The sequence below is a fragment of the Mirounga leonina genome, unplaced genomic scaffold, assembly GCF_011800145.1.
Source record: "Mirounga leonina isolate KUSES-001 unplaced genomic scaffold, KU_Mleo_1.0 Mir_83, whole genome shotgun sequence".
Lineage (NCBI taxonomy): Eukaryota > Metazoa > Chordata > Mammalia > Carnivora > Phocidae > Mirounga > Mirounga leonina.
In genome coordinates, this window is record NW_023270826.1 from 2,971,081 (window position 1) to 2,992,875 (window position 21,795).

Below are 21,795 nucleotides of genomic sequence, written 5' to 3' on the forward strand. Positions count from 1 at the left end.
TTACAGCTAAAAGAGTGGCAAAATATCTGAAGAATTCTTAGGAAACCTCAAAAGCAACAGAGGAGATAAACACAAGGACACTAAAGAAGTTTTTAGAAAGAAGGAAAATTACATAGATCAGAAACTTGGATCTCTATAAAGGAAAAAGCAATGAAGAAGGCATAAATGAAGGTAAAATAAAATCATTTTTCCTATTGTTAACTGAGCTAAAAGATACTGTTTATCTAAAGTAGTAATGGAAACAATGTTTTGGGAAATGAATGGCAGTGGTGTTATAAGGGATAGCAGGAAAGAATAGAGAAATCTCTTGTTATAAGTCACTTGCCCTACACTTGAAGGCAGGCTTGGATTAGTTTAACATGTGTCTTGAAAGTTCTAGGACAACCACTATAATTTTTGATTTGCTAAAAGAGAAGACAACATGAAACGATACAAAATGTGCCATTTAAACTTTAAAAAGCAGGAAAACAAGGAAAAGAAATAAAGAACAAATGCAATGAATAGAAAATAGTTACAAACATGATAAATATTAATCCAATTATATTAATAATCACTTTAAATGTGAATGGTCTAAGTACTACAATTAAAACAGATTTTCAGAGTAGATAAAAGAAGAAGATCCAACTATATGTTGTCTACAGAACTCCACTTTAAACACAAAAATTCAGAAAAGTTAAAAGAATGCCAAAAGATATACTATGCTAACATCAATCAAAAGAAAGCTGGACTAACTTTATAAATTTCAGACAAAGCAGACTCAGAAAACAAGGAAAATTATCAGAGATAAAGAGGGGCATTACATAATAATTAAGGGATCAATACCCCAAGAAGAAGCAACAATCCTAAACATGTACGCGTCTAACAAGAGGACATCAAAATGTGTGAGGCAAAAACTGATAGAACTGCATGGAGAAACAGAAAATTCATTACTATAGCTGGATTTCAACCAGTGGCTGAGGACTCCACTTTAGCTCCATTCTTTCAGTAACTGATATATCAATCAGGCAGAAAACCAGTAAGGATACAGCTGACCTGAATATCACTATCAAGCAACTGGATCTAATAAACATTTATGTAAATTTCACTCAAAAACAACAGGATACACATTCTTCTCAAACTTACATGGAACATTCCCCAGGGCAGACCATATTCTGAGCCACAATATACATTTTAACAAATTTTAAAAAACAGAGATCATACCTACAATGTATGTTCTCAGACCACAATGGAATTAAACTAGAGATCAGTAACAGAAAGTCAGCTGAAAAATCCTCAAATATATGGAGATTAAAAAACACATTTCTAAATAAGACATGGGTTAAAGAAGTATCAAGAGAAATTTTTAAACATTGTAAACTAAATAAAAATTAAAATACAATTCATCAAGATTGTGAGATGCAGCAAAAGTAGTGCTTAGAGGGAAATTTATAGCATTAAATGCATATATTAGGGAAAGAAGAGAGATCTAAAAATTAATAAACTAAGCTCCTATCTTAGAAAACTGAAGGGAAAAGAAGAGCTATCTTAGCCTAAAACAGAAGACATCAATTAAAGTAAAAATAAGAGAACAATAGAGAAAATAAAATCAACCAGTGCTGAGAGGGGTGTGTCTGGAATTAATTTAACTGGTTTAGGTTTGGCCAATTCTGGCTGGAATGGAGAAGTTATGTCAACCATGGAATCTATTGCACAAGATTTCCTCAGCTACTACTCACTTCTCTTCCATTTGCTCATGTGTTTATTAAGTAAAAAGATATTCATTGCCCAGTATGCCAGGCAATGTATTGATTTCTAGACAATTACAAAGATAAATAAGACTCGGTTCCTGTAATAAATAATAATAACAGCTAACATTTATTGACTCTGAGGCAGCAGTTGTTCAAAGGACTTTGCAACTATTAATTCATTTAAACCTCACATAAACCGAGGTGGATATTATTGTCTACCTCCATCTTATAGATGAAGAAACTGAAGCATAGAAAAGCTAGAAAATTTGCCATGATCACAGTGCTGCTAAGTGGGAAAGTCTGGGCTAAGCTCTTGGTCACGGCATTCCACTGCAATACTCAAGGAAAGGAAATTACTCAACTTCCCTTGAAAATCTACTCTTGTTTACAGGAAATCCTTACACTAAGGACACGTATCTTATATTTAACATCAACCCCTTCAACTTTCCTTCTTTCTTCCTTCCTTCCCCTCTCCCCTCCTTCCTTGTTCTCACTGAGTGGAAACAGGAGAGAGGGAATGGAGAGCTGTGTATAATGCACTTTCATACATTTGAAAAAAATGGTAAAGAATTTATGAAAGAAAAAGAAACTTCTTGGAAATTATTTTAAAAGAGCTTTTTGGTATTTGAAGCTTGGCTAGAAATTCTCTAAAGAAGAAAGCTGTTTTTTGACATGTATAAAGATCTTTTAACAACCATCTCTCTTGTAAGTAATTAAGTACAAGTAATTACATAATTACTTGATTATGTAGCAGCACTAAAATTTTACAGGAGGTTTTTCACTTAAACTCTAGCCTTATAAAAATAATTGCCACAAGTCAAAATTATTTTCTAAATGCAGTAATTCTTTCTGCCTTTAATTTTTTGAGGGGGGTGGGTGGAATCCAAGTCTATTTTTGTTTAGCAACCAGAACCAGAGAAATATGTAATTTAATAATGTGTCATTGTGTTCAGACACTGACTTAAAACTTAGAATTAATCTCCAAGTTACAATGGTGAGAAACACTTAGATAGGAAATGAAATTATAAGCCAAGGCCACTTTCTAGAGAATTTCTTTGGTCATAAATTTCTAAAACCATCAGTCATATTTGGGTGAGAGCGCTCTATTACTTTAGTCACAAAGAGCATTCTAAAATACTTGGTTTCTCAAAGCACATCACCAAATAATAAGATTGAGAGATAGAAAAAGCATTACAAATAAAGACTCACAAAACATCATTTTATGCAAACTCTGCTTACAAGAAACAAGCTTGAGTAACATATTATGTAGGCAGGCCTCCCTTCCTTCCCTTCCTTCCTTTCTTCTTTCCTTCCTTCCCTCCTTTTCTTTTTAAAAGTGAGCTATCTCATCATTGCAAATTTTCTCAAGTTCTTAGAACTCTAATTAAAATGTGGTAATTGGTTATGTTACCTCAATTACCATGATGCATGGACATTGATGCAAAGTGACACCAATTGAGTCCCTTGGGTGTTTTACCCTGGGGCCATCCCATTTATTGTGGCCTTATTATTTTCAATTATGTGGCTAGATGTGTTGCATACTTTCAAGGCCAATAAATGTGCAGGGTTTTCTGAACTCCAGGTTCTGTTTTCAATGCTAGAGCTCTGGAATGCCAGGGCAAAAAGAAAAAAATAGGAATTTTTTTGTGAATGAAAACATAAAATCCTACATCCACTAAGGAGTCAAAGGTACACTTGCTAAAATAAAGGTATTTCAAAAGAATACAGATTTTTTTCTGTTTAAAACATCTGAAAAGCAAGAATGATTTGTTTGCTACTGATAACTACTCCTCCTAACAAGGAAAATAGTGATGGGACCATTCAGAGACCTTATATGAGGAGTTAGGGGAAAAAACTGAGATAGAAAAGATAAATTTTAAAGGTTTGGGTTTTGAAAAGGGCTAAGCAGAACTGCACTGGGTACTGTACAGGCTTATATTACAAGCATTATAGTATTTTACAGAGATGGGTCCCAGCATGAATGTGAAGGCAGGATCAATCCAAAATGGTTGTAGTATACAGTGTTGCCCCATGGGGACACCACTGGTGTTTGTGGGGAAAAAGCCATTGTTTGTTCAGTGCACTGTTGTTGTCCCCCACGTGCATCCATTCAGTGCTAGTGGTGTCTGCAGGAATGACTCCTGGACATTTCTCCACAAAACTCTAGGAGTGAATTAGAAAATTATTTGGGGACATCACCGATAAATATAATTTGACACTATGTCAAACCAGTTTCATTTCCTGAGTATGATTCCCGTGTCTTCACAAGGTTTTATTTTTTAAAAAATCACACTCTCAGATTTCCAAAAACTGAAGAAAATCTTCTATCCTTTTGCTTATTGGTTTATATCTTGATTTCCGTTGAGTGTATCCAAATCGGTACAACATTTGTTCAAATGTTGCAGGTGACAGAGGAAACTAAACTGGGAAAGTTGTAAGAGAAAGGAGGAATTGTACTGCCCAAAGACCTCTTATTTTATTTTTCAAAATTTTTATTTTTTAATTGAAGTATAATAGACATACAATACTATATTATTTTCAGGTTTACAACAGTGAATGACATTTATATACATTAAAATAATCGCCATAATAAGTCTAGTTACCATCTGTCACCATACAAGGTTTTTAGAATACTGTTGATTATATTCCCTATGCTGTACATTACACCCCCATGGTCTTATTTTATTTTATACCTGGAAGATTGTACTTCTTAACTGCCTTCACCAATTCTCCTATCCCCTGCTTCCCTCTCCTCCGGCAACCACCAGTTTGTTCTCTCTTTCTATGAGTCTGTTTCCATTTTGTTTTGTTTGTTCATTTGTTTTGCTTTTCAGATTCCACATATAAGTGAAATGATACGGTATTTGTCTTTGTCTAATTTATTTCACAGCATAATACCTTCTATCTAGGTCCATACATGTTGTCACAAATGGCAAGATTTCATTCTTTTTTATGGCTGAGTAATATTCCATTCCATATATGTTTGTGTGTGTACACACACACTTCTTTGTCTATTCATCTTTTGATGGACACTTAGGTTGCTTCTGTATCTTGGCTATTGTAAATAATTCTGCAATGAGCCTAGGGGTGCGTATGTCTTCCCAATTAGTATTTTCTTTTTTTTTTTTCCAAATAAATAACCATAAATGAAATTGCTGAATCATGTGGTAGTACTATTTTTAATTTTTTGAGGAAACTCCATACTGATTTTCATAGTGACTGTACCAGTTTAAATTCTGACCAACAGTGCATGAGGGTTCCCTTTTCTCCACATCCTTGCTAACATTTATTTCTTGTGTTTTTGATAATAGTCATTCAGACAGGTGTGAGGTGATATCCATTATGGTTTTGATTTGCATTTCCCTGATGATTAGTGATGTTGAACATCTTGTCATGTGCCTCTTGGCCATCTGTATGTCTTCTTTAGAAAATGTCTATTTAGTTCTTCTGCCCATTTTTAATTGGATTTTTTTCAATATTGAATTGTGTGAGTTCTTTATATAATTATTTTGCATGTTAACCTCTTATCAGATATATCTTCTCCCATCCAGCAGATTGCCTTTTTGTTCTGTTGATGGTTTCCTTCACTGTGCAAAAAAGCTCTTTAATTTGATGTAGCAATATTTGTTTTATGGCTTTTGTTGTATGTGCCTGAGGAGATAGAGGTAAGAAAATATCACTAAGACTGAAATAGCCAATAGCTATTTGATAATAGATTACTTACGCCTATGTTTTCTTCTAGGAGTTTCATGGTTTCAGGTCTCACATTTAGGACTTTAATCCATTCTGAGGTTTTTTTGGGTTTTTTTTTGTATATAAGAAAATGCTCCAATTTCATTGTTTTGCATGTAGTGGTCCAGTTTTCCCAACATCATTTATTGAAGAGAGTGTATTTTCCCATTGTATGTTCTTGCCTCCTTTGTTGTAAATTAATTGACCATTTAAGTGTGGGTTTATTTCTGGGTTCTTTGGTATGTTCCATTGATCTGTGTCTGTTTTTGTGCCAGTTCCATACTGTTTTGATTACTATTGTTTTGGAGTATAGTTTGAAATCCAGGAGGATGATACTGCCAGCTTTGTTCTTCTTTCTCAAGACAGCTTTGACTCTTCAGGGTCTTTGGTGGTTCCATACGAATTTTAGGATTATTTGTTCTAGTTCTGCGAAAAATGCCATTGAGATTTTGATAGGAGATTACAGATCTTTTCATTGCTTTGGATAGTATGGGCATTTTAACAATATTAATTCTTCCAATTCATAAACACAGTAATTTTTCCATTTATGTGTGTCCTTTTCAATTTCTTTCACCAATGTCTTAAAGTGTTCACAGTAAAGGTCTTTCATCTCCTTCATTAAATTTATTTCTAGATATTTTATACTTTTTGATGTACTTCTAAGTGGCATAGTTTTCTTAATTTATCTTTCTGGTAGTTTATTAGTGCAAAGGAACCTAACAGATTTCTGAAAATGAATTTTGTATCCTGCAATTTTACTGAAATCATTTATTAGTTCTAATAGTTTTTTGGAGTAATTGTTAGGATTTTCTATAGATAGTATTATGCCATCTGCAAATAGTGACAGTTTTATTACTTCTTTTCCAACTTGGATGACTTTTCTTTCTTTTTCTTGCCTAACTGTGGTGGCAATTCCAATACATTGTTCAATAACAGTGCTGAGAATGGGCATTCTTCTTTGTTCCTATCTTTCCTGAGGAAAAGACTAGGATGGTACCTGCGGGTTTCTCATTTATGGCATTTATCAGGTTGAGTTATGTTCTCTTTATACTTACTTTTTTGAGACTTTTTATCATAAATGGATGTTGAATTTTGTCAAATGCTTTTTCTGCATCTATTGATATTATCATATGATTTTCTTCCGTTCATTGTGTTAATGTGGTATGTCACATTGATTAATTTGCAGATGTTAAATCATCCTTGCACCCATGGAATAAATCCCATTTGATCATGATTTATGATCCATTTAATGCACTGTTGAATTCAGTTTGCTAATATTTTATTGAGGATTTTTGCATCTGTTCATCAAGGATATTGGCTGGTAATTTCTTTTTCTTTTTTTTTTTGTAGCATCTTTGTCTGTTTTTTGTATCAGGGTGATGCTGGCCACAGTAAATGAGTTTGGAAACATTCCTTCCTCTTCAATTTTTTTGGAACAATTTGAGAAGTATAGATAATAACACTTCTTTAAATGTTTGGTAGAACTCCCCTGTGAAGCCTGGACTTTTTTTTTGTTGGGAGTTTTTTGATTACTGATTCAATCTGCTTGCTAGTAATTGGTCTATTCAGATTTTCTATTTCTTCATGATTCACTCTTAGAAGATTGTATGTTTTGAGGAATTTATCCATTTCTTCTAGGTTTACTTTGTTAGTGTATAATTGCCGGTAGTAGTCTCCTAAGATCCTTTGTATTTCTGTGGTTGAACTTTTCCTCCTTCATTTTTTATTTTATTTATTTTGGGCCTCTCTCTTTTTACCTTGATGAGTCTGGTTATAGGTTTATCAATTTTGTTTATCTTTTCAAAGAACCAGCTCTTGGTTTACTGATCCTTTCTTTTTTTGGATCATTTCTCTATTTCATTTATTTCCATTCTAATCTGTACTCTTTTCTCTCTATTAATTTTGGGGTTTGTTTTTACTTTTACTAATTTCTTTAGGTGTAAAGTTAGATTGTTTATTTGAAAAACTTCTTGATATTTTAGGTAAGCCTATATTGCTATGAACTTCCCTCTTAGAACAGCTTTTGCTATGTTTCATAGATTTTGGAGTACTGTGTTTCCATTTTCATTTGTCTCAAGGTATTTTTTGATTTCCTCTTTTATTTCTTCATTGACCTATTGATTATTTAATAGTATGTTGTTTAGTCTCCATGTGTTTGTTTTTGCTTTGTGGTTTTCTTCTTGTAATTGATTTCTACTTTCGTAGCATTGTGGTCAGAAAAGATGCTTGATATGATTTTAATCTTCTTAAATTTATTGAGACTTGTTTTGTGCCCTAACAAGTGGTCTATCCTGGAGAATGTTCCATGTGCACCTTAAAAGAATATATTCTCCTGTTTTTAGATACAATGTTCTGTGTGTATCTATTAAGTCTATCTCGTCTAATGTGTCACTTAAAGCCAATGTTTCCTTGTTGATTTTCTACCTAAGTGATCTATCCACTGATGTAAGTGAGGTATTAAAGTTCCCCACTATTACTGTATTGCTGTCAATTTCTCCCTTTATGTCTGTTAATAGTTGCTTTATATGTTTAGGTGCTCCTACGTTGAGTGCATAAATATTTACAAATGTTATATCCTCTTGTTGGATTGACCCAATTACCATTATGTGATGGTCTTTATCTTTTACTATGGTCTTTGTTTTAAAGTCTATTGTTTAATATAAGTATTGTTACCCTAGCTTTCTTTTTATTTCTATTTGCACAGAATATCTTTTTCCATACCTTCATTTGTGGTCTTTGTGTATCTTTAGATAAGAAATAAGTCTCTTGTAGGCAACATCTAGATGGGTTTTGCTTTTTTTTTTTTTAATCCATTCAGTCTCCCTATGCCTTTTGATTGGAGAATTTAGTCCATTTACATTAAAATAATTATTGATAGGTTTGTACTTACTGCCATTTGTTAATCGTTTTCTGGTTTTTATAGTTCTTCTTTATTCCTTTTATCTTCTGTTGCTTTTCTTCCCTTGTGGTTTGGTGCTTTTCTTTAGTGTTATGTTTGGATTCCTTTCACCTTGTTTCTGGGGATCTATTATAGGTTTTTGGTTTGTGGTTACCATGTAGTTCATATATAACAACCTGTATATATAGCAGTATATTTTAGGCTGATGGTTGCTTAAATCCGAACACATTCTAAAATACTATACTTTTACTCAACCCCTCCCCATGTTTTATGTTTTTGTCATCATACTTCACATATTTTTATTTTGTGTATTACAAAAATGACTAATTATTATAAAGTTGATTTTACTTTTGTCTTTTAACCTTCACATTAGTTTTATAAGTGGTTGATCCACTACCTTTATTATATAATTGCCTTGACCAGTGAGAATTTTGTCTTTCAGTTATAGCCTTTTCTTTTTGCTTAAAGAAGTCCCTTTAGGTGTACCTGGATGGCTCAGTTGGTTGAGTGTATGATTTGTGGTTTCAGCTCAGGTCATGATCTCAGGGTTGTGAGATCAAGCCCTGTGTCAGATTCCGTGCTCAATGGGGGGTCTGCTTGAAATACTTTCCCTCTCCCTCTGTCCTTCCCCCTGCTTGTGCATGCTCTCTTAATAAGTAAATCCTAAAAAAAAAAAAAAAAAAAAAGGGTCCCTTTAACATTTCTTGTAAGGCTGGTTAAATGGCGACAAACTCCTTTACTTTTTGCTTGGCTAGGAAACTCTTTATTACTCCTTCAATTCTGAATGATAACTTTGCCAGGTAGAATAGTCTGTGGTATAAGTTTTTCCCTTTCATCACTTTGAATATACCAGGTCACTTCCTTCTGGACTGCAAAATTTCTGTTGAAAAACCAGCTGATGGCCTTATGAGGGTTCCCTTTTATCTATTTGTTTTTCTCTTGCTGCTTTAAAGATTCTTTTCTTTTATTTTTAATATTTGACATTTTAATTATAATGTGTCTTGACCTAGATCTCTTTGGGTTCCTCTTGCTTGAGACTCTGTGTGGTACCTGAACCTGGATATCTGTTTCCTAGGTTAGGGAAGTTTTCATCCCCTTTCTCTTTCTCTTCTCCTTGTTGGACCCCTATAATGCTAATGTTAGTATACTTGATGCTGTCCTAGAGGTCCCTTAAACTATTCTCATTTTTAAAAATTCTTTTTCCTTTTTGTTGTTTTGACTCTGTGATTTCTATTACTTTGTTTTCTAAGTCACTGATCTGTTCTTCTGTATCATCTAATCTGTTGTTGATTCCCTCTAGTGCATTTTTCATTTTAGTTATTGTAGTCTTCATCTTTTTTTTTTTAAAGATTTTATTTATTTATTTGACAGAGACATAGCGAGAGAGGGAACACAAGCAGGGGGAGTGGGAGAGGGAGAAGCAGGCTTCCTGCTGAGCAGGGAGCCTGATGTGGGGCTCGATCCCAGGATCCTGAGATCATGACCCGAGCCGAAGGCAGACACTTAATGACTGAGCCACGCAGGCGCCCCTGTAGTCTTCATCTTTAATTGGTACTTTCTTATACTTTCTATCTCTTTGTTGAACTTCTCACTGTGTTCATCCATTCTTTTTATTTTTTAAAGATTTTATTTATTTATTTGACAGAGACAGAGAAAGTGAGAGCAGGAACACAAGCAGGGGGAGTGGGAGAGGGAGAAGCAGGCTTCCCGCTGAGCAGGGAGCCCGATGTGGGACTCAGTCCCAGGACTCTGGGATCATGACCTGAGCTGAGGCAGCTGCTTAATGACTGAGCCACCCAGGCACCCTGTGTTCATCCATTCTTTTCCTGAGTTGGGTGAGCATCCTTATGACCATTACTTTGAGCTATTTATTAGGTAGACTACTTAGCTCTATTTCATCAAGTTCTGTTTCTGAGGTTTTGCATTATTCTTTCATTTGAAATATATTCCTCTGTCTCCTCATTTTGTCTGACTCTCTGTGTTTGTTTCTATGTATTAGGCAAATCAGCTACCTCTCTCAATCTTGAAGGAGTGACCTTGTGTCAATGTCCCATAGAGATCAGAAGCACAATCCTCGACTGATCACCAGACGCCAGTGCTCAAAGGGAATCTCCTATGTGAGCTGTGTGTGCAAGGGGAGTGGCAGAGGGAGAAGCAGGCTCCCCACTGAGCAGGGAGCCCAACGTGGGACTCGATCCCAGGAACCTGGGATCATGACCTGAGCCAAAGGCAGATGCTCAACCACTGAGCCACCCAGGCATCCCTATCCATTCATCTATTGATTGACACTTAGTCTGCTTCCATAATTTGGCTATTGTAAATAACGGTGCAATAAACATAAGGGGGCATATATCCCTTTGAATTAGGTTTTTTTTTTTTTTGTATTCTTTGGGTAAATACCCAGTAGTGTGATTGTTAGATCATAGGGTAGTTCTATTTTTGATTTTTGAGGAACTTCCATACTGTCTTTCCCAGTGGCTGCACCAGTTTATATTTCCACCAATAGTGCAAGAGGGTTCCTTTTTCTCCACAACCTTGCCAAAACCTACTGTTTCTTGAGTTTTTGATTTTAGCCATTCTGACAGGTATGAGGTGGTAATCTCAGTTTGGTTTTGATTTTCATTTCCCTGATGCTAAGTGATGTTGAGCATCTTATCATGTGTCTGTTGGCCATATGGATGTCTTCTTTTTTTTTTTTTAAGATTTTATTTATTTATTTGAGAGAGAGAGAATGAGAGACAGAGAGCACGAGGGGGAAGAGGATCAGAGGGAGAAGCAGACCCTCCCTGCTGATCAGGGAGCCCAATGTGGGATTCGATCCCGGGACTCCAGGATCATGACCTAAGCTGAAGGCAGTCGCTTAACAACTGAGCCACCCAGGCACCCCATATGGATGTCTTCTTTGGAAAAATGTCTGTTCATATCTTCTACTCATTATAAAACCAGATTTTTTTTTTGGTGTTGAGTTGTGTAAATTCTTTATATATTTTGGATACTAATCCCTCATTGGATATGTAATTTACAAATATCTTCTCCCATTCAATAGGTTATCTCTTAGTTTTGTTGGTTGTTCCCTTTACTGTGCAGAAGCTTTTTATTTTGATGAAATCCCAATAGTTTATTTTTGCTTTTGTTTCCCTTGTCTCAGGAGATACATCTTGAAAAATATTGTTTCAGCCACTGTCAGAGAAATTACTGCCTGTGGTCTCTTCTAGGATTATTATGGTTTCACTTAGGTCCTTAATTCATTTTGAGTTGGTTTTTGGGTATGGTGTAAAAAAGTGGTCCAGTTTCATTCTTCTGCATGTAGCTATCCAGTTTTCCCAACACCAAATGTTGAAGAAACTGTCTTTTTCCCATTGCACATTCTTGTCCCCTTTGTCAAAGATTAATTGACCATATAATCATGGGTTTATTTCTGGGCTTTCTATTCTATTCTATTGATCTATGTGTCTTCTTTTGTGCCAGTACCATACTGTTTTAATTACTACAGCTTTTAAAGACTGTCAGAGCAGGGATATTTATGGCAGAATCCCAGACTTTATTTCCAAATCAACACCCAGAAAGCCTGTATTTGCAACACTTCTGAAGTCCTTTTCCATCTAAAGTCATGCATATATTAACTGTTCGGTCATTTTCCCCTTTATTTTTGTCTTTGGATTACAGCAAACTCAAGAAAGTTTTACAAAGAATTTATCCTATTACTTTTAGAAATACTTTCAGAGTAAAAAATATGGAATGATGATGTATGATGACTTTATCCAAAGCATTTCATTCATAAAAATACATGCTGAAATCTAAACTTTATTATTCAAACTTTTCAATTTTTCAAAAGAAACTATTTTCCTCTCAAGTTTTTTCTTTTTTTATTCAGTGATTTTTCATTGTTTATTTTTTCCATATAATCCCAATACTTAACTCTATCCATGTATTCCTTCCAGTGAATCCAACTCTTTCTTTACATAAGAGCCAAAGGATAAGAATGCAGGGAAGCATTGGGTTTACTTTCAAATGGAATGCTCTAACTAAACCTAATTTAGCTTGAGTCTTTAGATCTCTAACATATCATTCAAAAATTCTTAGGAATGACCAACTAATAAAAAATAGTATATTAGCAGAAATTACCGTGTTATTTGTTTATATGATTCTTCTTGTATTCAATTCAAAAAAGAATTCCAGGAAGTGGGGGGAAGGTGAGGCAAGATATTATATCAATAAACCTTTTAAGAGCTGTGAAAGAGCTTGAAGTCCTAGAGTCACGTATGCATGGATCCAGATCTTTTTCCTCCGCTTACTAGTTCTATGACCTTGGGTAATTTACTTCATCTTTCAAAAAGTTAGTTTCTTCATCTACAGTTCTTACAAAGATTAAATGAGACAATGGATGAGAAATGGTAACTCAGTGACTAAGACAAGGTTCCATATTGCTAGCACATAACATAACAGCCCCATCCTTTTAGTGACTGACACTTATACCACTTAGCTTTTTAGAGGGATATTTGACAGACTATTAAAAAAATTAACATGAGAAAATAAAATAAACTGAGAAACACATTTCCTCACAATGTATGACACCTTGTTTTAGCAACATTGGGTTCCCTTGAAGGAACTGGTCTACATTAGACTGAACCTGTCTGGTAAAGGTTTATTGAGATGACATTTGAAAAAAGAAATATGACATTGACTCTGGAGCCAAAATACCTAGGTTTGAATGCCAGATCAGTTACCATACACCACTGGAAAACTGGCCTTCTTAGTACAAATTTCATGTAAGTCAGGAGTTTCTTTGAAGCATGTACCCTCAAGTAGTTATAGCAAATGTTTGAATAAGTATCAATGAAATATCAGTGGTCAACTAACTCACATGGAAGCCCAAATTCTCTCTTCTTTATTTTTTTCCTAGTATTTTGAAAGGGAAAAGCCTTGCTTAGTTCTCTTTTTCAAGGTTCTCCATAAACTATTACTGCTTTTCCTAGACCAGTTAGATACGGTTAATTTTTGGCAATTAAAAGTTCTTCAGGGGTACCTGGGTGGCTCAATTGGTTAAACATCTGCCTTCGGCTCAGGTCATGATCCTGGGGTCCTGGGATCTAGTCCCGTGCCCAGCCTCCCTGTTCAGCGGAGAGTCTGTTCTTCCCTTTGCTCCTCCCCAGGACTCATAAGCTCCCTCTCTGTCTCTCTCTCATAAGTAAATAGAATTAAAAAAAAAAAAAAACCAACTTTTTCATATATCACCTGTGATAATGAAGAAATTTGATCCACAATTTCCTACAATGTATTGGAAAAGTGGGATGACCTAATTTCAAAATCCAATAGGCTTGATTTATATTTATAAAACTCCTGCTAATTTACTTAATTAAAGCAATAGTGGATGCATATGCAACATTCATATCATTAAAAAAGGCTTCATCTTAAGGAGAGAATTTAGAATGCGGATTCAGGACACTGACTCTGGAGCCAAAATACATAGGTCTGAGTGTCAGATCAGTTACAAACTAGCTAGGTAACTTTGGAAAAGTCGCTGAAACTTCCTTTGCCTCAATTTTTTCTTCTGCAAAACTGAGAAGATAATAGTACATATATCTTATGGTTATTAAAAGTCTTAAGTGGGGGAGCTTGGGTGGTTCAGTCTGTTAAGCATCTGCCTTCAGCTTGGGTAATGATCCCAGGGTCCTGGGATCAAGCCCCACATCGGGCTCTCTGCTCAGTGGAGAGCCTTCTCCCTCTGCCTGCTGCTCTGCCTACTTGTGCTCTCTCTTTCTCTGTCAAATAAAGAAATAAAAAATCTTAAAAATAAATAAATAAATAAAAGCCTTAAATGACTGATCTCAGGATCTTGAGATCAAGCCTCAGGTCAGGCTCATGCTCAGCGTGGAGTCCAGTTAGGACTCTCTTTTTCCCTCTGTCCCTCCCTGCCTGTGCTCATGTGCATGCTCTCTCTCTAAATAAATAAATCTTTAAAAAAGTCTTAAATGACTTAACATGTAACAGAAAAGGCCCTGATACCTATTAAGTGTTATTATGTTAGCTATTATTATTATTCTTGTTGTTGTTATTTGGTCCTTCAGAAAAGTAATGCCCACCCCCCTTTTTTTTTACTTACTTCAAAGCAAGGATACTCACTGTCAGGCTTCCGGGTAATCTGTCAACGCATTTGTAATTACATGTAAAATTCTGTATATGCCCATGTATTTTTTAAAGTTTTATTGAGATATAATTGACATAAAATAACTGCATGCTTAAAATGTACCATTTTATACATTTTGACATTTGAATACATCCACAAAACTATCACTACAATTAAGATAATGACTATATTTATCATCCCCAAAAGCTTCCTCTTACCCTTCATAATTCCTCCAGTGGTAACAAAGATTTTACCCTATAATTTTTTCCCCCTTTTTTTTTTACATTTTACAGTTCAGTGTACGATCCACTTTGAATTCATTTTTTTAGTATGGTGCAATGCAGAATTAAATTTCATATTTGTGCATATATTCAATTGTCCCAGAATCATTTGTTGAGATATTACCCTTGTAATTGCCTTTGCACCTTTGTCAAAAGTCAATTGACCATTTATGTGCATCTCTATTTCTGAAATATCTACCCTATTCCATTGATCTATTTCTTGGCCTTGACATTAATGCCGTATTCTCCTGACTACCATAGCTTTATTATAAGTCTTGAAGTCAGGCTGTGTAGGTCCTTCAACTTTATTCATCTTTTTAAAAATTGTTTTGGCTCTTCTAGTGCTTTTGCATTTCTATATGAATTTTAGGCATCAGCTTATAAATTTCTACCAAAACATTACTAAAATTTGCATTTAATTACATTGACCCTATAGATAAATCTGGGGCGAATTGATTTCTTAACAATATTGTGCCTTCTGATCCATGAACACAGTATAGTTCAACATTCATTAATTATTTAATTTCTGTCAGGAATATTTTGTAGTTTTCTGAGTATAGGTCTTCATGTATTTTGTTAGGTATATCCCTAAGTATTTCATGTTTTTGCTGCTATGATAAATGATACTGTTTTTTAATTTCAATTTCTGGTTGTTCATTGACAGTACATAAAAATACAATGGATGTTTGTGTATTGGTCTTGTATTCTATAGTCTGTTAAAGTCCTTTACTAGGCCTAGGATCTTTTTTTTGGAGATTCTATAGCATTTTCTACATAGATGATAATGGAGTCTGTGAGTAAAGATAATTTGGCTCCTTAACTTCCAAATGGCATGTCTTTAATTTTTTTTTTCTTGCTTTATTGCACTGGCTAAAACTTCCAGTGCAATGTTGAATAGAAGTGGTGAAAATGGACACCCTTGCCTTGTACCTGATAATAGAAGAAAAGCATTCAGTCTTTTACCATTAAATATGTTAGCTCTAGATTATTTGCATATGCCCTTTATTAAACTGAGAAAGTTTCTACTTTATTCTTAGGTTCTGAGTTTTTATAAGGAAAGATGTTAGATCTGATAAATGCTTTTTCTGCAACCACTGTTATAATCTTAGAGTTTTCCTTTCTTAATCCATAAATATGGTGAGTTACACTGAATTTTTTCAAATGTTAAACAAATTTGGCATTTCTAAACCTCACACTGTCATGATGTATTATCTATTTTATAAATTGCTGATTTCCTTTGATAAAATTTTGTTAAGAATCTCTATCTCTATTTATGAGGGATATTGGTCTGTAGTTTTCTTATAATGTCTTTGTCTGGGTAATACTGTCTCAGAAAATGAATTGGGAAGTATTCTTATTAAATTTTTCTGGAAAATTTTGCATAAAATTAGTACTATTTCTTCCCTAACTATTAGGAAGTATTCACCCATAAAGCCATTTAGGCCTAGATTTTTCTTGTAGGGAGGTTTTTGATGATGTTCAATTTATTTAGCAGATATGGAGCTATTCAGATCGTGTATTTCTTCTCAAATAAATGTTGGTAGCTTGGAACTTTCAAGTTTTTCTCTTTTTTATCTAAACAGTTGAATTTAATGGCATAAAATTATTCATATTCCCTTCATATTCTTTTAATATTAGTAGGATATGTAGTTATGTCTATTTGGTATTCCTGATGTTCATAATTTGTTTCTTTTTTCCTTTCTTCATGATCAGTCTTGATAGAGCTCTCTTCTCAATAAGACAGCTTTTTGTTTTATTGATTTTTTCTCTATTATTTTTCTGTTTTCAAATTCAGTGACTTCTGCTCCAATCTTTGTTTCCTTTCTTCTACATACTTTGTATTTAATTTGCTCTTCTTTTTCTAGTTGTATAAGATGAAAGCTAAGATCATTTTTTTTTTTTATTCTTATGTTAATCCCCATACATTACATCATTAGTTTTAGATGTAGTGTTCCATGATTCATTGTTTGTGCATAACACCCAGTGCTCCATGCAGAACGTGCCCTCCTCAATACCCACCACCAGGCTAACCCATCCTCCCACCCCCCTCCCCTCTAGAACCCTCAGTTTGTTTTTCAGAGTCCATCGTCTCTCATGGTTCGTCTACCCCTCCGATTTCCCCCGTTTCGTTCTTCCGCTCCCACTACCTTCTTCTTCTTCTTCTTTTTTTTTTTTCTTAATATATATTGCCTTATTTGTTTCAGAGGTACAGATCTCAGATTCAACAGTCTTGCACAATTCACAGCACTTACCAGAGCACATACCCTCCCCAGTGTCTATCACCCAGTCACCCCATCCCTCCCACCCCACCCCACACTCCAGCAACCCTCAGTTTGTTTCCTGCGATTAAGAATTCCTCATATCAGTGAGATCATATGATACATGTAAGATCATTATTTTAATGGCAAATTTTTGTGGCACAAATTTTAATATTGTTTTCTATTTCTATTCAGTACAAAACACTTTATAATTTCCCTTTTTCATTTCTTCTTTGTTCCACGAATTGTATATAAGTGTGCTATTTAGTTTCCATATATTTGAGGATTTTATCAATATATGTCTTTTATTTATTTCTAAACTAAGTTCATTATAATCAGAGAGCATACTTTGTATGATATGAACCCTTTTAAATTTAAGACTTATTGTGTGGCTCACAAAAGAGTCATTTTTGCTAGATGTTCTGTGTACTTTTGAAAAGAATCTACATTCTTTCGTTGTGGGATGGGTTGTTTTAAATGTCGGAACAAGTTGGTTTATGGAGTGTTTATGGTTTTTATATTCTTACTGATTTTCTGTCTGCATGCACTATCAATTATTGGGGAAAGCTGTTGGAATCTCTGTCCAAAACTCTGTATTCCTATCTTCTTCCATTTGTATCAATTTTTGACTTGTGTAAAGTCTGTTATTAGAACATAAATATTCAGTAGTGGTGTGTCCTCTTGATTAATTAGCATCTTTATCATTAAAAAATGTCTTTCTTTGTATCTTGTAATATCTTTGCTCTGAAATCTAATTTGTTAAATATTAACAATTGTGTTAGCTTAATGTATATTTTTCCATACTTTTAACCTATTTTGTTTTTATACTTAAGGTGGGTTTATTATAGGCAACATATAGTTCAATCTTGCTTTTTTCTTTTTTTTTTTTTTTTTTTTTTTTTTTCAATCTTGCTTTTTTCTTTTAATCCAATCTGACAATTACTGCATTTTAATTGGGGTTTTTAGTCCATTTATATTTAATAGAATTACTGATGTGGTTGGTTTAATCTTCCATCTTGCTTGTTTCTCTTTGTAACACCTGTTCTTTATTCCCATTTTTCCTCTTTTCCTGCATTGTGTATATGGGTTTTTAATGATTTCATCTTGCTTCCCTTGTTGGACTATTAGTTATAGTTTCTCCTGTTTTTAGAGAGTCACAGTATATATTTTATCTTTTCAAAGTCTATTTTTTTTTAATTTTTTTTTTTTAAGATTTTATTTATTTGCGAGAGAGAGAATGAGAGACAGAGAGCATGAGAGGGAGGAGGGTCAGAGGGAGAAGCAGACTCCCTGCTGAGCAGGGAGCCTGATGTGGGACTCGATCCCGGGACTCCAGGATCATGACCTGAGCCGAAGGCAGTCGCTTAACCAACTGAGCCACCCAGGCGCCCTCAAAGTCTATTTTTAAGTGATATTATTTTTTCTTCCTTCTTATATATTTTATATATAATACATAAATATATTTTATATATAAAATATAATTTTACTTCTTTTTTGCATGCTAATTGCTTTTGACTAGATGTTAGATAATAAAAATTTTACCTGTTGGATCCTGGGTACTTGTATGCCTATAAGTGTTTTTGAGTTTTGTATCAGGATGCAGTTTAATGACTTTGAAAGAGTTTCATTCCTTTTTTTTTTTTTTAAGGTGTATTTATTTATTTGAGAGAGAGAGGGAGTGGGGGGAAGAGGAAGAGGGCAGAGGGAGAAGGACATAGAGAATCTCAAGCAGATTCCCCAGTATGGAGCCTGAGGCAGGGCTCGATCTTAAGATCCTGAGATCATGACCTGAGCCAAAATCAAGAGTCAGACGCTGAACCAAGTGAGCTACCCAGGTGCCCTGAAAGAGTTTGATTCTTTCAGTTCTTGCTTTTACAGTTTTGGGGCAAGACTAGAATGGCATTCATTTAGTCTTAATTTTACTCCATTACTAAGGCAAATCATTCTTAATACTCTGGCACATGCCCTGTGACTATGAGGGTTTCTCCTGAGGCTGATGGGAAAAGGAACTATTGCCAGCTATGTGTGAGCTCCAGGAATTGTTCCCTGTAATTTTTTTGGATGGTTCCTTCTGCTTAAGACCTGAGAAGATCCCTCTGCAGATGTCTACAGCTCTCTCTCTGTAGCTCCCTCCTCTCTAGTACTCTGTCCTATAGCAGCTTTAGCTGCCTTGGTCTCCTCAGACTCCCAGACCTGTCTCTTCCACTCAGCGAGACTGCCAGGTTCTGCACAGACTTCCTTTCTGTACACTGTGCCCTGGAAACACTAGACAGAAATGTGGGTAACCATCGAATCACTTCATTCATTTCACATCTCTTCATTGCCTCATATTCAAGGTTAAAAATTGTGATATTGTCCAGTTTTTTAGTTGTTTCACATATGAGGGTAAATCTGGTCCCTTACTTTATCTTGGCTGAAAGTGGAAGTCTGCCGATGTATTATTTTAAGCGGAAGAAGGCCTACAGCCTTCATCAGGGAGTTATGGTCTTTTCACCAAAAATCAGGAAACACTGTTCTGAGTGGATTTATAGATTATTGGTAGGGATTATTGTTGTTAGTATGGACTGTCTTACACATCTTAATTTTCATCTATTGTACGAAGTGATATTTAAACTGTTAAAGTAATAAAAATCCTGGTTCTCTACAATAAATACATAATAAATTTGGAATGCTATTTTGGCAGATGGGATGACTTCAGGTAATACAAATGGGTAGTACTGTCAGTCAAGAAATGGGCCTGAGTCAATGAAAGGTGTAAAAGGAAGAAAGTTGAAGTTTCTTTGGCTCACAAAGAAAGAAGAGAGGAGACTAGGGGGAAAAAAACAACATACAAATCAAATGAAAATTAAAGCTTGAAAAGTACGGACAGAGATCAATTTTACAGGTAACACACACACATAAACACACAAAGTAAGTCTGGGTGAAGAATTTAAATATATGAAGAACAAGTGTAATGTCAAATAATTATGCAATTTCAAAATCTTGATAAGGGAGAAAGATGTTTTTGGGAATTTAATACAAGATCTCTTGCTTTCTTGCAACTTTTAAAAAAGAGACAAATATATTCATTATTTACCTAGTTGGGGTAATAGAGAAGTCTGTTTGACATTTATACACTTACCTGAATTTTTCTGAATATAATGGGAAGGTTTTCCATATTTTTGTCAGTGTTAACTATAAGAGGGAAGGCAGTAATTACCTGTGAATATTACCTAGTCTATAGTTATTTGTACATTTGTATTATCTTTCTAGCTATGCTTTTTCAGAAGGGGGAAGGGATCTTATTCACTTCTGAATATCTAATATTGACTACTATAGAGCATCACATAGAGGAAGTTCACTTATTTAACAAATACTACGAAGTACCTATTAAATCCTAGGTACCACGTGGGACTTTAGGAATGCAAAGGTGAGCAGAAATTGGCTATGTGGCTGCTTTCTGCAGACCACTGGAGAAGACTAATAGTAATCAAATCATCACACAAACAAATATAAATTGAACAATAAGGAGCATAGCAGTGCATGTATGATTAAGTGACATCTCTTATATAAGCTATTTCCAAAGTGACCAATGAAGAAAATTCTATAACGTGGTGATTGAATCAGAGCTTCTAATTCTCAGTATCAGAACCTAGCCCACATTTTTAGAACCCACTTTATCTAATACTTCATACAGAATTTCCCTAAGAAATAACTTTTAAAGAAAAGAGTATACCACAGGGTACTTCACATCATGTTTTAGAACTTGGAAGCATTGTCTCTATCAGACAAAAAGAAAGGTCAGAAGGTTTCTTCATGGTCTCATGAAGGTGAATATTCTTATGGAAATGTAACAGTACTCAAAGCTATTTTGTGGGAACATGAACACTGATAATGAATATAGATATAACTCTAAACTAAATGCCAGAATAAAACAAAATTTATGAAATAAAGCATGTACTCACTCATTTACCAAATATCCATTAAACATCTACCATGTGCAAGTATGTCCCAGGCCTTGGAAACCTAGCAGTGATAGTCCCTGTGCACACGAAGGGGGTGGCATGAGGGCGGAGACATATGATAGAAAGCAAACAGACTACTCAGAGACTTCTGATTCTCTGTATCAGCAGCCTCCCACAATGGTCAAATACTTGCCTGCCCATCAAAGCAACTTGGACTCTTTATCTAACCAACAGAGATCAGAAGCAAGAAATATCTCCAACTTAATGAAGTACCCTGTGCTTACTGTATTGTTGGCGTTAGTCCCATTCTCTTCTATCCTTTTCTTGACAGTTATTTTTAACCTTGTTTACACAGAAGGCCGTATTTGCTACCTCCATCATTCTAACCAACCTACACATTCAGCAGCTAACTTAAAGAAAAGGGGAGACTTTTCTCTATCTGCAATTTATATCTACTTCTATGTATTATCTTGGGCCTCTAAGAAGTAGCCAGGGTTTTAAAGTGAAAACTTACCTTTACCACAGAAGCAGGATAAAAATGTCTACATCTAGTCCACAGAGATCTAGTCCTATATCCCTGATCATATGATTTCAAATAAATCCCCAAAGAAAGCCATTTTTGTCTCCTCCAAAGCAGTTTGAATGCTTCCCAAATGTCAAAGCTTCTCCAGGTGCAGATGGTTTTTATATAAGTTTTATTATGGTCACTACCATGCTTAGAGGCTTCAAACCATAGAGTAAAAAATAACCTCTTTTGACCTTCCCAACACTCAAGAAAGAAAGAAAGAAAGAAAGAAAGAAAGAAAGAAAGAAAGAAAGAAAGAAAG

At 34.8% G+C, this 21,795-nt stretch overlaps 1 protein-coding gene across 1 annotated transcript in view; it reads right to left on the reverse strand.

Moving 5' to 3' along the window:
* The window catches only part of LOC118002845 (A-kinase anchor protein 6-like), a 286,400-nt gene that overhangs the window by 29,467 nt on the left and 235,138 nt on the right, over window positions 1–21,795 (reverse strand). The gene's annotated exons all lie outside the window — the stretch shown is intronic.